The sequence below is a fragment of the Alosa pseudoharengus genome, unplaced genomic scaffold, assembly GCF_046254945.1.
Source record: "Alosa pseudoharengus isolate Yale_2024_CS ecotype anadromous, Long Island Sound unplaced genomic scaffold, YU_APseudo_1.1 YU_APseudo_1.1_scf_8, whole genome shotgun sequence".
Taxonomy (NCBI): domain Eukaryota; kingdom Metazoa; phylum Chordata; class Actinopteri; order Clupeiformes; family Clupeidae; genus Alosa; species Alosa pseudoharengus.
The window spans coordinates 112,501-130,000 of record NW_027468870.1 but is presented as its reverse complement, the minus strand read 5'-3'; the positions used below and the strand labels follow the sequence as shown (position 1 = coordinate 130,000).

The following is a 17,500-nucleotide window of genomic DNA, read 5'->3' as shown; positions in this document are numbered from 1 at the left end:
GAAGAGGGTTTTCTTGCCTGCAGCACCCACCCTGGCAGTCAGCGCTTGGGCTGAGGTGGGGGGTTATATGCTGAGGTGAGACGCTTCTAGGATGTGCTCGCTACGGCAGCACACCTACTAAAATTGGATCGATACAGAGAAGATTAGCATGGCCCCTGCGCGAAGGAAACTTACGGTTCTGCGATGTTGGCCCCGACGGCGGCGAATGCCACCGTCCCGTGCGCGGGAGCGCACGGCCGCCTGCCTACCGTTTTCCTAGACCTAGCCCCACAGCCCTGCCTAAAATTGGATTAAATGATGCCCTCTAAGTATTTATCCCGAATAAATGTAGTGAAAAATGGGACGCAAGGCCGTTTGCAGCCATACAAATGAGACAAATAAGACACACGTGTCAATCAAAGGGTACACAGACAACCGGAGGAAACTTACGGTTCTGCGATGTTGGCCCCGACGGCGGCGAATGCCACCGTCCCGTGCGCGGGAGCGCACGGCCGCCTGCCTACCGTTTTCCTAGACCTAGCCCCACAGCCCTGCCTAAAATTGGATTAAATGATGCCCTCTAAGTATTTATCCCGAATAAATGTAGTGAAAAATGGGACGCAAGGCCGTTTGCAGCCATACAAATGAGACAAATAAGACACACGTGTCAATCAAAGGGTACACAGACGACCGGTTAAAGGGCCAGTGTTGATTTCTCCCATCAGAGCTTTTATGAACATGCTTTTTATGCCAATTGTCTATCTGTAATTGTAATAAATGTTCATTTGTTTGTTGTTTATTAAAGCATGGCTTTATTTCAACCAGCTTTTATAGTGTGTTCATTTATTAATTGTTTATTAAAGCATGGCTTTATTTCAACCAGCTTTTATGGTGATTTTTGTCCTTCACAAAAACAGACAGAGTATTTAAGCAACTAATGTTTATTTTTATTAAAGACAATTGTTTTTATAAGAAAACTATACATACTGAAGTGGTTGCTGAGAGGAGGAGAGACTGGAAGAGGGGACCACTTAACACACAATGGGACAGAGCGGTTGCGCTTTAAACACAAAATACACCGATTTACACTTCAAATTTCAGTACATTATTTATATCACAGCAACCCAAGGGTCTTGCAAAGATACCTACGTTTTCAGATTTTAATTTGATGCATTATTTCGAACGTGAGAGGCCTCTTTAGGAGACTGTGTTTTCCATTAATTCCTATGGGAAACGATGGCGGTTACACTTTAAACATAAAGTTTGTATATTTACGCTTCGAATATCGCTACAGCATTTATATCACAGCTACCCAAGGGTCTTACGAAGATAACTACGTTTTCAGATTTTAATTTGATGCATTATTTCGAACGTGAGAGGCCTCTTTAGGAGGCTACACAATCTGTGCCCATTCATTTCAATGCATTCTTATGGAAATCGCAGTTACACTTTAACCCTTTAATACCTAAACCAATAAATAATGGACAGAAAATTCTATTTTTTAAAATCTGAAGTCTTTATTAGGCCCTTTAACAAAATGTAAAAAAAAAAATAAGAAAAATAATTTGCAAGTATGTTTTTTTGTTTGTATCATATTTGATACTTTGGGCATTACATACAATATTTGTTTGTATCATATTTGATACTTTGGGCATTACACACAATTTGGGCAATAACAAGAACTTTGCCATTTGTAAGATCTTTGGACATCCATAACATCCAAATATTTCTTTCTTTAAACAGCTGCCTTTTTCCATCCTTTTCTTTCATTTAGCAAGGAGATAACCAGGCAGCACAAGAAATTTGAAACAATAATAACTTCAAAAACTCTTTCTTTTTATAACATCTGCATCTTTGAACGTTGAAAACAACAGTCTCTTCTTTCTTTTACTTTGCCAAATGGTAAGCAAGGAAACAGTTCCTGTCCTTGTTTAGGCAGAGGTGGACATTGCATTTTCCACAAAACACATGGGAAAAGTGAGGAGTTTCTTTGCAGTGCTTGCACCTTTGTCGTTGTGCCCAGGTTGGGAAGTGGTCAACCCCATCTCTCCTAACATCTGGAGGAACACTGCACAGTGGCCTTCCCCGTGGTGGGGATGGTGAGGAGTGTGGCGAAGGGGAATGTGATGGAGAGGACAGTGGCCTACCGAGCCTGACTTTGCCTTTTCCTGCGCTTATCAGACAAGAGCCAACTGAGGCCTGAAACCTTCTCAGGGGCATGGCGTCTCTCTCCTGGTCTTGTGCCCGCAGGTCTCTTCGGTACAGGATCCAGGCATTGATCAGTGCCATTGTGATACTATGCCACCAAATATACAAGTACCATCTTCTGGTTTTCAAGTTGTATTTGTACAGGGCAGAGAGCATATCGGAAAGATCTACACCACCCATAAATTTGTTGTAGGTCTCCACAATGGCTGGTCTGGGAACCATAACGTATGTCTTGGTCTTCCGATCCCAGCGTTTCACCTGACCTTGGGGAGTGATGCCAACAAAAGAGGACACCAGGTGGACAGATTTGTTGTCATACCACCGGACAATTATCATGCCGTTTTGGTTCACTCTATGATCCATGGACCCTCTTCCCTGTTCCTTCAGGTCTTTTTCCTCCATCATCTGGCAGTTGTGTACCCTGTTCATTCTGATGGTGCCAACATAGTGAATCCCTCTCTCCCGCAGGTGTTCCAGCAGTGGGACTGATGTAAAATAGTTGTCTGCGAACACCTTATAGTTCTTTCCTGCAGGAAGGGTTGATGTCAATTTGAGAACCACATCTCCACTCACACCAACATCAGACCTTTCCTTTTTTGGATCTGTTGGCCCTTGACAGACGTCAAAGTCATACAGGAACCCACTTTGTCCTGCACGTCCCCACATTTTGAACCCCCATTTGTGGGGTTTTCCTGGCATGTAGACTTTCAGCTGAGATTTCCCCTTGAAAGGAACCATGATCTCATCGACTGCATGATGTTCTTCAGGATGTATTTGAAGGCATTGCTGTCGTAGCTTTTCAAGCCATGGTCTGAGTTTCCACATTTTATCCTTCATTACATCTTCAGTCACACAGAGATTGTCTTCGAAGTGGAGCAGTGTCAGCAATTTCTGAAATCGGTCCCGTGACATTACATCTGCAACTTTAGGGTACCTTGTATCCAATTCCCAATAGGCTCTAACATTGGGCATCTGTACCAAACCCATGTACATGTACATACCAAGAACTTGCTCAATTTCTTTGACAATTGTGTTGACTGATTTTCCTTCTTTCTGCACACTATACAGGTTTGTTTGGTCTGCAACTAGCTGTAACATTTCATTTGTCACAAATTGCTTGAAGTACATATATGGTGTAAACTCAGACCTATCTTCAATTGCTTCATCTACACTGTCATCAAATTGAACATCTGGAGATTCAAAGTCGGCCTTTCTCCATTTGTACTCCCTATTCGTCTTTTTCTTTGCAGATTTCTTTGTACTTGTGGCATGTGTTGCTGTTGCACTCTCTTCTTCTGAGCTCGTCTTGTCAACACTTTCAGCTGTGTGTGTCTTTCTCCTCTTCTCTTTACTTTTTTCTTTGCCTCTTCCACACCTCTTTGTTGCCTGTCTAACTGTTGGAACCCCCTCTCCAGTTTCAGGTCTCTGGTCAATACTTTCATCTTCCTCACTGCTACTACTAGAACTTTCATCATCATGCTCTGCATTAGGAGTCCAATTCCTATCTTCCACTTCATCATCTGTCTCTACAAGGCCCTGTATGTCACTCAAATTGCCATCAAGAAAATTCAGGACATCTTCAGTAGAGAACTGCCTTTTATTCCTGTTCCTTTTAGCTTTTTCCCTTTTAGCCATCTATAAATTAGCCATAGCATAGATATTTATGAATTATGAATAAGAATTATGAATTATTTGTTGTAAATATCACATTTCAATCTGTAAATTATGTAATTGATTCCTTAAAACACTGTATTATGGACTATGGAAGACATAATATACATATAACATCCAGAAAAAATAATCATGACTATTGAAGGATTTACCACTAAATACCTGCTGTATCAATTTTGATACAAACATTTTCTGCTCGATTTTACACCAAACTACATTTTGAAATTTTAAGTAATTTTAAGTTTTTTGAACAAAGTAATTTTTCATGTTAAAATATTGATAAATATGTAAAGGTAAATCTTACCATAAAATCATCAAATGACCAATATCCTTGACCTTTACATAATCAGCAGGGTGCTAATGAGTTTCCGCCATTTTGAATTCTAACAAACCACATGCCAGAATTGTTGTAATGCAAAAGGTATACACCAGAGGGCAGAAGACAAGTAGCAGATTGTATACAACAGGGTTTTATGCAAAGTTTATAACTCATGGTGACACAATGGGTCTCAGAAATGCATGTCTCAAATTTGATACGCACGGCATTAAAGGGTTAAACATAAAGTTTGTATATTTACGCTTCGAATTTCGCTACAGCATTTACACCACAGCCACCCAAGGGTCTTACGAAGATAACTACGTTTTCAGATTTTAATATTATGCATTATTCCGAATTTGAGAGGTCTCGTTAGGAGACTGTGTTTTCCATTCATTCCTATGGGAAACGATGGCGGTTACACTTTAAACATAAAGTTTGTATATTTACGCTTCGAATATCGCTACAGCATTTATATCACAGCTACCCAAGGGTCTTACGAAGATAACTACGTTTTCAGATTTTAATCTTATGCATTTTTCCAAACGCGAGAGCTTTCGTTAGGAGGCTACACAATCTGTGCCCATTCATCTCAATGCATTCTTATGGAAATAACAGTTACACTTCAAACATCAAATTTGTATATTTACGCTTCGAATTTCGCTACAGCATTTATATCACAGCTACCCAAGGGTCTTACGAAGATAACTACGTTTTCAGATTTTAATTTGATGCATTATTTCGAACGTGAGAGGCCTCTTTAGGAGGCTACACAATCTGTGCCCATTCATTTCAATGCATTCTTATGGAAATCGCAGTTACACTTTAAACATAAAGTTTGTATATTTACGCTTCGAATTTCGCTACAGCATTTACACCACAGCCACCCAAGGGTCTTACGAAGATAACTACGTTTTCAGATTTTAATATTATGCATTATTCCGAATTTGAGAGGTCTCGTTAGGAGACTGTGTTTTCCATTCATTCCTATGGGAAACGATGGCGGTTACACTTTAAACATAAAGTTTGTATATTTACGCTTTGAATATCGCTACAGCGTTTATATCACAGCTACCCAAGGGTCTTACGAAGATAACTACGTTTTCAGATTTTAATCTTATGCATTTTTCCAAACGCGAGAGCTTTCGTTAGGAGGCTACACAATCTGTGCCCATTCATTTCAATGCATTCGCGGTTACACTTTAAACATAAAGTTCGTATATTTACACTTCGAATTTCGCTACAGCATTTACATCACTGCTAAAGTTGTCCGACCACAGACAAAAAACATAACTTACGTGTTGTTTAGATATGAGGAACTTTTACTGTGAGCCGTGAAAAGTAGAGTGTCTAGAGCGGGAGAGACGACAGTAAACTTCAACTCAAAACTTCGCGCTGGGGAATTCAGCCAATCACGGACCAGAATGTAATAGAACAAGCCAATGAAAACATGCAAGGTTTGTTGTAAAGGCGGGACATGCAAATAAGACAAGCCAATGACGGGCCAGACAAATGAGACACAGATAAGACACAGGTAAGGAGCGTGATGTAAATGCTGTAGCGCAAGGATGACACGCAAATTCGTGAAGCGTTCCATATTTTGGTTAGGGTTTGGTTAAGGGTCAGGGTTGTGGGTCCGAAAGCAGACAGGACCCTAAAATTAGGCCTAAGGTCACTGAAAACATGGTCAAGGTCCCCCCTCATCTACCTTTCTGCCTTCTAATGACAAACCAGGCCAAGAGGGATAGGGTTGGGGCTAGGGCTGAGGAACCGGAAGCTGGCAGGACCATAGAGTGGGTATCGAACGAGGCCTAGGGTTGCTGAATAGACATCCACCGTCACCCATGTGCCTCCTTCACATTTCAGTGAAAGTTAAATCCAGGAGGGCAAGGGGCTCTACGTGGGTTTGGTTTACTGTACCTGATGGACCCTCACTCTCGGTTCCATGGTGTAATGGTTAGCACTCTGGACTTTGAATCCAGCGATCCGAGTTCAAATCTCGGTGGAACCTCCGCTTGGCCTTGGCAGCAGCGTTTTACGGCTTTTCGGTTACTCACTGCCACAAACTTCACTGCACCTGGCAGGTGCTCTGATTCTCACACTGCAATTGCCACCTCTGGAAAACCTGTGAGCAGCCCTCCATCAGGCGGTGCAAGCATTGGTGGTTCAGTGGTAGAATTCTCGCCTGCCACGCGGGAGGCCCGGGTTCGATTCCCGGCCAATGCATCTCTAGACTTTTCCTGCTCCCATTCCAACATAAAGGTCAGGGTTTAAGCCAAAAGGCTGAAGCATCTCCCCGTCGGGGAATCGAACCCCGGTCTCCCGCGTGACAGGCGGGGATACTCACCACTATACTAACGAGGAAGACCCTGTGGCTTCACAGGACTCTCTGCTCCACCTTCCTGAAGCTTCCACTTCAGGGCTTAGGCTGCTTGTCTTCAGGTGCTTCAACATTTAGGGTTAGGTGAGGGGAAGATGTTATTTATTGTGCTTAAAGTGCTAAAAGATCAACCAAACAGAGTAAAAACCAGTGTAATAACATAATAATAACATAATAGTAACAGTGTAATAACAAAGTAATAACAGTGTAATAACAAAGTAATAACAGTGTAATAACAAAGTAATAACAGTGTAGAAAATCAAATAATGAGGAAAAAATAAAATTGCAAAGGCAAAAGAGTGAGGGGTCAAAGGGGAAAATCTCAACCTTAATTGGGGAACAGGAAGGGAATTGGGAACATGTAAATGTAAATGTACATTTTAGGGTTGTGGAACTGGAAGCAGGCAGGACCCTGGAGTGGGGTTGGGGTTAGGCCTAACCCCACTCCCGTCTGCCTGGGGACCAAGGCTCCGCCCCTTATTTCCACCTGGCCATTCCTTATGCAAAACTTATGACTTTAAATGTCAATTTGCAGTTTTTGAAGCACTCTGCTTAGCTGTCCATGTAAAGTTTGTCATCTGGTTTACCTTAGTTACCCTTTCCTGGGACACTTGGAAGGATTGAAGAGGGTTTTCTTGCCTGCAGCACCCACCCTGGCAGTCAGCGCTTGGGCTGAGGTGGGGGGTTATATGCTGAGGTGAGACGCTTCTAGGATGTGCTCGCTACGGCAGCACACCTACTAAAATTGGATCGATACAGAGAAGATTAGCATGGCCCCTGCGCGAAGGAAACTTACGGTTCTGCGATGTTGGCCCCGACGGCGGCGAATGCCACCGTCCCGTGCGCGGGAGCGCACGGCCGCCTGCCTACCGTTTTCCTAGACCTAGCCCCACAGCCCTGCCTAAAATTGGATTAAACGATGCCCTCTAAGTATTTATCCCGAATAAATGTAGTGAAAAATGGGACGCAAGGCCGTTTGAGGCCATACAAATGAGACAAATAAGACACACGTGTCAATCAAAGGTTACGTCAGGGTACACAGACGACCGGTTAAAGGGCCAGTGTTGATTTCTCCCATCAAAGCATTTATGAACATGCTTTTTATGACATTTGTCTATTTGTTTCAAAACCCATGTATTTCAACTAAACTGTAATTGTGACAAAGGTTCGTTTATCAAAGCATGGCTTTATTTCAACCAGCTTTTATAGTGTGTTAATTTATTAATTGTTTATTTAAGCATGGCTTTATTTCAACCAGCTTTTATGGTGTGTTAATTTATTAATTGTTTATTTAAGCATGGCTTTATTTCAACCAGCTTTTATAGTGTGTTCATTTATTGATTGTTTATTAAAGCATGGCTTTATTTCAACCAGCTTTTATGGTGTTTTCTTCCACATAAAGTGAAGAGATAGTCTTTAGGCAATTAATTTAATTAATTTGTAGCATACAAACAATAAATAAAAACACAAACAGTAAGACTATAACTAGAAAAAAATATATATAAAACTATTGACTGTAAAAAAAAAAAAACTATATACATATTTACAAGAGTGTTTTTCTCAGGTCCCTCTTCTCAGCAAGCCACAGCTCCACACTTTTGCCTGCGTATAGGGCACAGAAGTTCCTCCCACCTAACCGACTGTGGCCAAAGTCTTTTTGTGCCGGCTGGAGGCACCGCTGGCAAATACGCAGCTTGTGGGGCTTGTGAGGCTTGTGCTTCCTCCTGGGAGGCCCAGTGGAAGGAGGCGCAGAGGAAGGGGAGCTAGTGGAAGGAGGTGCAGGGGAGGAAGGGCCAGGGGAGGAAGAGCTGGTGGAAATGGTGAAAATGCGCCTTGGCTTCCTCTTGGAAGGCCCAGGGGAAGGAGGCGCAGAGGAAGGGGAGCTAGTGGAAGGAGGTGCAGGGGAGGAAGGGCCAGGGGAGGAAGAGCTGGTGGAAATGCGTCTTGGCTTCCTCCTGGAAGGCCCAGGTGAAGGAGAGCTGGCAGCCTGCCTCTCCATCCTTTTTTTGAGGTTCCACAGAGTGGTTCTCGGAACCTTCTTTGCCTCGTCTGGGGTGCGCTGAGCCGCGAGCCACTCACGAGCTGTGAGTGACCCAGGGCCCCCCTCCAGCTCGCAGTAAAATTGCCCCTTGAAATACGCATGCCCTTCATCCAGTGTCCTCTCATTGCCACACATATTACAGGGGTCCCCCGGCTGGCTTTGGGTCTTCCCCATCTCCTCCTGCCGCACCCTCTTGTCCTTCCACATCCTGCTCCTCCAGCGGCTTATGGTGACTCTGTGTGGCATCCCCGGCTTGGATGCCAAGTCCACCGCTACGGCCGCCCTCTGCTGTCGCCGCCACTCCACCGGCGTCTTAGCTCCAGGGCCCTCCCCAAGCTGGCAGTAGGGAGTGCCCTGGAACTTGGTGTGACCGTTCTTCGCGGTCCTCTCCAACCCACATACCCCGCATGTTGGAGGCCTCCTCTTCTTTTTGGCTGGAGCAGCAGCGGCGGTGGCAGCATTGAAGCTGTCACTCACTAAACACAGGTAATAAATAACTCTTTTAGTCTAGGTAAAATTAAATGGACTGGTACACACAGATTAAAACAATTTAACGAGATTGATACACACCCTCTGGCTCCAGCTCCACACCCTCTGGCTCCAGCTCCTCTAGCTCCAGATCCACACCCTCTGGCTCCAGCTCCTCTAGCTCCAGCTCCACACCCTCTGGTTCAGGCTCACAGTTCTTGGTCTTCTGCATTGCCTTCATATTGTCTAAGTGTGGTTTAAAGAAATGTTGCACCTGTATTTGTACTTTGTCAGTGAAGGGAGCTGGACACACCTCTGGGAGACCGTCTGGCGTGTGGCTACTCCACTCTGCCTTATTGTTTTAGCTTGATGGGCCATCATGATGGACAAAAGGAGTAGCCTGGACGGCCATCGCGAGAGACAAAAGAGGCCAAGTGTGAAGTGTGTAAGTGTGAAGTGGGTGGCTGCAGTAGCAGTAAAGTTATGTTGTAACTGACTTAAAGCCATAAAATATAAATAAAGAGGAGAAGTTTGGTTTAAGAACAATAAAATTATTTATTAAAATAATAACAATAACTATTTACAAAAAAACAGACTATATACAGTGTCAGGGTGGTGGTGGGAGTGGCCCCTCGCGCTCTCGCCGCTTTAGTTCTTGGAGCCACTGCTCCACTGTTCCCCCGTCGGCCCGGGCGCAAAAGGTCTCCCGTTTGTAGCGGCTGTGGCCGTACTCCCGGGTCTTAGGCTGGCCACAGCGCCTGCACTGAAATCGGGAGACCTTTTTGAAGGGCTTGAGGAAGAGCCCTTCCTCCCGGGCACGACGCTCCTGCTCTGCCTGGATCTTGTGCCTCCAGGCAGTAGAGCGGGGGATGGCTCCAGCGATGGCGATTGCTGGAGCGGCGGCTGGAGCAGTGGCTGCGGCGATGCTGGACGAGGGAGCCTGCGTGGACGGGGTGGTGTCCATGGCGGACGGGGTGGTGTCCATGGCTGAGGAGGAGGAGGATGTGGCACTTTGGAAGGCGGCGATGATGTCATACAGCTCAGGGGCCAGCGGCCCCCGGATGGTGGCAGCCAGACCAGAGGCGTCCGCGGGCAGGCGGTGCTGGAGGGGCTGGTCTGGCTGTTGGGGCTGCTGCAGCAGAGTCCGTGGGGCAGGCAGGGGCTCCGCTGCAGTCTGGGGAGCGCTGGGCCCTGGGACTGCGATGGCGATGGTGTCCCGCATCATCGCCTTGCTCCTCTGGTTGTGCCTAACAAGAAATAAAAAAACAGACAGAAAAAAATACATTATTAATCACAACAAAGCTAAAAATCATTATCAACATCAGTGCTGTGAGCCAAAGTATATTGACTTACCACATCGACAGGGTCCGCTGATTAACATCAAACAACTGGATCCGGGTGCTCGCCATGAGGGCAGGACAGTTGACCACATTGTCCTGTATCTGTTTGTAGTCCCTCATGACGGCACCCCAGCGGTTGATGCGGACCCCGGCGAGCGTCTTGCCCTCGTGGCTGTATGCGCGGCACAGCTCCAGCATGATGGCTTCAACAAGCCTGCTGGCTTTAGGAGACTGTGCCGCTCCCGCCCCCTGACCCAGGACGACACTGGAGAGAGAGAGAGGGAGAGGGAAAGTGTTAGTGACTGACTATAGCAGGCTCTAAAAAAGCTAAATTATTAATGCAGTGACTGCTTACCGCTTCACACTGTCCACCCCTGGCGTGTGAGCGTGCCTGTTGCTGGTCTTAAAGCGGCCTTTGACCAGCTTGTCCTGGTGGCGGGGGGGGAAGGTCACCGACGCCTTGTCACAGTCCGCCAGCTTGTCCCAGAGAGCCACCACCTCTCTGGACTGACGCTGTGTGACGAAGGCGTGGTGCCGCAGCTCCACGAGGGCATGGGCCAGGGCCACCACGTGATGGTAGCCGAGGTGACCGTCTGGCCCAACGACGTCCTGAAAGAAAGCACAACAACACACAAGACACAGCACATGAGCAAACACAGCAAGCATACAACCTCAGGGAATATGAAATGTTACAAGGCAGCTGTGCACTCACTTCCTCCTCCTCCTCAACCGGCTGCACCTCCATCCTGTCGTCGGCAGGAGGTGGGTGGGGTGGGTGGGGGGGTCCCGACTGGGATGACGAGGCCTCTCTGACACTGTGGGGCTCCTGGAGGAGAGCGCTGTGGTAGGCGAGGAGACGGATCTCCTCTGGCTCCTCCTCCTCTTCCTGGAAGCCCTCATCAGTGTCAGTGACGTCCTCCTCCTCGGCCTCGTCTGTCCCATCCGGAGCGTCGGGATCCCCCAGATCCTGCAGCACAGCGTTTGTCTGGGAGTACAGGTACTCCACCCCTAAGAGTTCCCCTGCAGAAAGAGAGAGAGGGAGGGAAAGACACACACACACATTAGCAGATGCCACAAGACAGCAGCAGCAGCAAACACTGTCTGTCGCAGATCTCTCTGTACCTGTGTACTCCCTGGGCTCCGTGTAGGATTCAACCAGCGTGACCCCCTTGAACTCCTGGGCCAGCTGGTTGAAGCTGTGCTGCAGTTGGGCACTGTAGCAACGCAGCGCCGCACGTTGTCCTCCCTCGACTGCCGCTCTGCCGCGGTCTTCGTTCCACCGCACCAGGCCCTCCAGCAGGTACACCTGAAAGTGGACATCACTTGCAGTTGTACCTGGAAAACATTAAAAAAAAACATGGGGGGGAGAGAGCAAAGAGTTAGTGAAAAGCAAAAACACAAAACAACAACAACACATGTAAATGTGGTGGAAAAAATATACCTGGTATGAAGCGGCACTGGTGCAGGTGGAAGGACTCCAGGGAAGTGGAGCCTCGTGCACACCTGAAGACGGGGAGCCTCACACCACCCTTGGTGACCTCACCCGTCTTGGTGTACAGCTCCACCCCCTCTGGGTCCTGGATGCAGTCGAGGTGGCGGCGCTGCGTGCTCCAGATCTCCTCCATGCGGGCGCGGTCGATCAATGGGACGCCCATGGTGTCCGTCAGCCCCGAGAAAGTGTCCAGCACCTCCCGGAGGAGCCGCTCTGTCTCCGCCGCACCCCTCGTACGGCGGCGACAATGGCGAGCGAGCTCCTTGGCTGACAGTTTGATGTGGGCGTCCCGCCCCTCCACGGACTGCTTGGCCTCTCTCAAGCGGGCGACGTCCTCGTCGTCCCACTCGAAGATGGCGAAGGAAATCCTCGCCATGAAGAGGCCATAGAGCTGGTGGCTGTCTGTGGTGACACCCCTCGCGAAGCGTCGCATGAGGTGCCACACGTCAAGCCTGACCACCAGCTCGTGCCACTCGTGGTACATCTTTTGCACTGCCGATGTTCCCACGGTGACACAGCAGTCCCGGTCAACGTACATGACCTTTGGAGGGGCCTTTCCGGCTTTGCGGTACCGCTGCATCAGGCCGGCCGCCATGTTGGTCAGTCCGTCCCCCTCGGCTGCAGTGAGGACGGACACGAGTACCTGCCCGTACTCGTTGCCAACATTGGTTACCCAGGCGGCCGAGCCAGCGGCACCACCCGCAAGCTTATTGGCGATCTGCAAGACACAGCGCAAACACACAGTTAGACACACGGCACACCACAGTAACATTATACAAGGTAACGGCACAGTGGAGAGAGAAATCTCACCTTCTTCGTGGAGTCCATCTTAAGAAGATCGCCAAAAATGGACGTCACTCTGGCCCTGGTCTCGTCCAGCCTGGTCATGGCTTCACGGACGTAGACCCCACCGAGCCAGGTGAGTCCGGGCACCTTGATGATGTCCGGGAGCGACACCTCCTGTGGTGCCGCTCCAGGTGCCCTCAGCTTGCGGAGCACGGAAAGATACTGCATCGACCGCGCCATCCACTCCCTGGTGTGCTGCTCCACCAGGGAGGCACGGAGGCGAGCCACACCGTTGCCCAAGGTGCGCTCCTTTAGCAGCCCAATCACCGCTCTGTCGCAGGACAACCTGTGATGGAAACAGAACACAGAGAATACAGACAAATATAGTTAAGTACAGAGAACAATCAACAGAAAAAAAAGCATGTTGAATGAATGTTGAATGACTTTCTTGTGACATACTTGTACGTCAGAACAGCTGGAAATTGTTCGCGGTGCGCGATGTCCAGCTGCTCCAAGATGTCCTGCGACCAGCCCGCGACCTTCTTGTGACAGGAGGGGCACTGAAGGTACTCTGTACCCATGTGGTACCACCCACTCCTGTCCAGGACCCTCCGGACGGTCCTGTATAGTCCAGCGCCCATCAGTTTGCGCCCACAGGCAGGGCACGTCAGGTGGTATGCCCACATCCTGTAGGGCATCCACAGAAAGAATGGGCGCTGGAAGAAGGCGTGGGCTGTGGCGGGGGGCTGCGTGTAGAGGGGCCGGGCGCCTGGCGGATACCACCACAGCTTCAGCTGTGTCGTGAGGGCAACCTTCCCATCGGCTGCCCTCCGGAACAGCGCCCGGCCCACCCACTCCTGCTGCTCTTCAGGCAGCGTCTGCCTCCAGCTGAGGGGAAGCAGCTGAAACACACACAGCAGACAGCAGAGACACACAGTTAGTGAGCTGAATGTGCAGCAGACAAACACACATATACACACACACACATCATACACACTCACATCATACATACCTCTTTGCCGGAGGCAGTCTGCTGAAGAGCCACCACTCCTGGTCCTTCCAGTGGCTGCTGAGAGGAGGAGAGAGAGGAAGAGGGGACCACGGCTGGTGGGGCGGCTGGTGGGGCGTCCCTGTACGTGCCTGACAACACATATCAGCGTTAGTACTTGCATTACTCATGCATTACAAGTGTATTTACAATAAAATGTATACTTACGGGGAGGGAGAGAGTCGACCTCGACGGCGGCAGCGAGCAGTTCGGTGTCGCTCGGGTCCGAGGAGGAGGCGCCTGGAGGCAAAGAATAACATGATGAAGCACTGGTGTGTTGTGAAAAGCACCTTACAGGCTGTTTTGTAGACGGTGCTATTACCTGGCGGTGGGAGGACATGTGCTGGCTCAGGTGCGGTCTTGGGCTCCTTGTCCCGAGCCAGCACATACATTTTCAGGGCCTCCATCCTGGACCGAGCTCCCACCTTCTGCTTCCGTATCCATGCCACGTAGCTGTAACAGAGCAAAGGGGGGAAAACACACAAAATCAGCAAAAACACACACACACACACAATCAAAATCAACACACACACACACACTACTTACGTTCGACTCTCTTGGTCCCGCGCGTCATACAGGGACTTTAAGGTGCGATGGCTGTGCGCACCAAACCCCACCAGCGTGTCTCCCAGCCCCGCCCCTGCAGACAAGGAGCCCTCGCACAACCTACGCCTGGCGACGGCCGTCACCATGGGTGGGTACAGCCCGGCGTAGGAGGCAAGGGCGTCCTTGTTCTGCATCTGGGGCGTAGTTGTGGTGTCCCCTCCCTCTCTCTCCTTCTGGTGGGACGCCAGGATCTTTACGGCGAACCCCACGTTGTTGCTCAGCAGCCACTGGAATGTTTGCCCGCGGTACTGGCCGATCTGGAGCTCACTTTCGGCCAGCACCGCTTGCTCGTTGTGGACCCCGTACTTCTTCCACGCTCTAGCCCTCGCCTCGGCTCGAACCACATCGGCCCTCTTCACCTGCCCACCACTGGCAGAGCCCTGCTTGATAAATTTTTCTGCGGCTGCAGAGGGCCGAAGGGTGAGCTCAGAGGACGAGGGCTCAAAACGAAACACGGGGCTGTAAGACATTGTCTGAAAGATAAGAAGAAACAAAACACTTCACTGACTAATTGTCCTGTTAATGCACATTACCTGTTTGCCTCCCCTGGGGTGTTGGGATAACACTTTTAATATCAATGTTAATGTCAGGATATCAGCCCATTAGGGGTGTTGGGATAATACTTTCAATGTCAATGATAATATTAGGATATCAGACCATTAGGTTTTACAGTAGCAGCTAGCTGGACAGTGACCTATTGCCCTGTCCCCCCACCCATTAACGTTAACTTAACATACTGCCAAATGAAACATAGCGGTTGCGTTTTAATCTCAAAATACACAGATTTACACTTCGAATTTCGTTACAGCATTTATATCACAGCTACCCAAGGGTCTAAGAAAGTTAAAAACGTCGTCCGATTATAGTTTTATGGTTTATTCCGAACTGTACACGTCTCGTTAGGAGGCTGTGTTTTCCATTCATTCCTATTGTAAACGATTGCGGTTACACTTTAAACATAAAATGTGTGTATTTAAGCTTCGAATTTCGTTACAACATTTATATCACAGCTACCCAAGGGTCTTACAAAGATAACTACGTTTTCAGATCTTAGTTTTATGCATATTTCGCTTTTTTTCTTGTCACGATTTGACAGGTACATTAAAGTACATTACAGCACATTAAAGTCATTTAAATGGTAATGACATGCTAATCGCAATATAAAGTTTGTTTAAACTTTGCAGAATATTAAGCTGTTTTAATACTGATTGTAATTGCTGTTATGGAGACAAAAAGACATAACTTACGTGCAGTGAAACTTCCTTACTTCCTTTCCTTGCTCCTGCTGAATGAATGAAATGAATGACCATGCGTCCGTGAATTTTTACGAAATTCAGTCGGAGCAGAATTTAATAGAACAGGCCAATGAAACATTGCGAGGTTTTGGTAGGGCGGGACATACAAATAGAACAAGCCAATAAACATTCACTCATGGTTATGGTTATGATATTATAGCAGATGCGTGTCCAAAGCTACATAGAAAATAAGAAAACAAAGTTAAATTTAACAGTAAACTATTTAAAAAGTTGGTAATACTACATTAATTACACTGTAATTGTAATAAATTATTTAATTTATAAAAAGCATGGCTTTATTTCAACCAGCTTTTATGGTGTGTTAATTTATTAATTGTTTATTTAAGCATGGCTTTATTTCAACCAGCTTTTATGGTGTGTTCATTTACTTACTGTTTATTAAAGCATGGCTTTATTTCAACCAGCTTTTATGGTGTGTTCATTTATTAATTGTTTATTTAAGCATGGCTTTATTTCAACCAGCTTTTATTGTGTGTTCATTTACTTATTGCTTATTTCAACCTGCTTTTATGGTGTTTTTTGTCCTCCACAGAAACAGACAGTCTTTTTCTGAACAATATTTATTTTTATTAAAAACAATTTAAAAAAACTATATACACAAATATATACAAAAGTGGCTGCTGAGGAGGAGGAGAGAGAAAGAGGAGAAAGAGAGGGCCACGGCTGGTGGGGTGCCCCTGTACGTGCCTGACAACACATATCAGCGTTAGCACGGTGTATTACACATGCATTACAAGTGTATTCACATCAACATGTATACTTACGGGGAGAGTTGACCTCAGCACTCAGGCACTACAGCGTCAGGTGATGGGTCCGAGGAGGAGGCACCTAGCTCCTTGTCCCGGGCCAGCACATAGCTCCTCAGACGGCCTATTCTGGACTCCACTATCACCGTCAGCTGTCGTACCCAATCCAGATAGCTACAGTAAAAGAGCAAAGGGGGGAAAAAAACACACAAACACATACATTAAATCAACAAACAAACAAACACACACACACACACACTACTACTACTTACATTCGACTCTCTTCATCCTGCACTTTGTACAGGGACCTAAAGGTGTGGTGTGAATATGCACCAAACCCCACCACCGTGTTGCCCAGCTCTGGGGGCCAGAGGGCACCACCTGATCACCTGACATTTTCTGAAAGACAAAAAGAAACAAAACATTGTAATACACTGCACTGACTAATTGCACTGTTAATACACATTACCTGTTAGCCTCACCTGGGGTGTTGGGATAACACTGTTAATATAATAATGTCAGGATATCAGACCATTAGGTTTTACAATAGCTGGACAGTGGCCTAATCGCCCCCCCCCCCCCCCCCCCCCGTTTTAACGTTAACTTAGCATAACATACTGCCACACACACAAACACAAAATACACAGCTTTACACTTCGAATTTCGCTACAGCATTTACATCACAGCTACCCAAGTGTCTTAGGAAGATAATTACGTCTTCAGATTTTAATATTATGCATTATTCCGATTTTGAGAGGTCTTGTTAGGAGGCTGTGTTTTCCATTCATTCCTATGGGAAACGATCGCAGTTCCACTTCAAACATCAAATTTGTATATTTACGCTTCGAATTTCGTTACAGTATTTATATCACAGCTACCCAAGGGTCTTACGAAGATAACTACGTTTTCAGATTTTAATATTATGCATTATTCCGAATTTGAGAGGTCTCGTTAGGAGACTACACTATCTGTGCCCATTCATCTCAATGCATTCTTATGGAAATAACAGTTACACTTCAAACATCAAATTTGTATATTTACGCTTCGAATTTCGCTACAGCATTTACATCACAGCCACCCAAGGGTCTTACGAAGATAACTAC

At 47.0% G+C, this 17,500-nt stretch overlaps 3 non-coding genes and 2 pseudogenes across 3 annotated transcripts; 4 read left to right on the top strand and 1 right to left on the bottom strand.

The window, feature by feature from the left end:
- Window positions 1-93: 93 nt before the first annotated feature.
- LOC143112957 (U6 spliceosomal RNA) lies at window positions 94-167 on the top strand (annotated as a pseudogene).
- A 5,946-nt stretch (window positions 168-6,113) lies between these two features.
- trnaq-uug (transfer RNA glutamine (anticodon UUG)) lies at window positions 6,114-6,185 on the top strand. Its single transcript has one exon. It is a non-coding gene; the product is annotated as a tRNA-Gln (tRNA).
- Window positions 6,186-6,329: 144 nt separating this feature from the next.
- Window positions 6,330-6,400, top strand: trnag-gcc (transfer RNA glycine (anticodon GCC)). The gene has a single exon. It is a non-coding gene; the product is annotated as a tRNA-Gly (tRNA).
- Window positions 6,401-6,466: 66 nt separating this feature from the next.
- trnad-guc (transfer RNA aspartic acid (anticodon GUC)) lies at window positions 6,467-6,538 on the bottom strand. Its single transcript has one exon. It is a non-coding gene; the product is annotated as a tRNA-Asp (tRNA).
- Window positions 6,539-7,269: 731 nt separating this feature from the next.
- Window positions 7,270-7,343, top strand: LOC143112956 (U6 spliceosomal RNA; annotated as a pseudogene).
- Window positions 7,344-17,500: the final 10,157 nt, after the last annotated feature.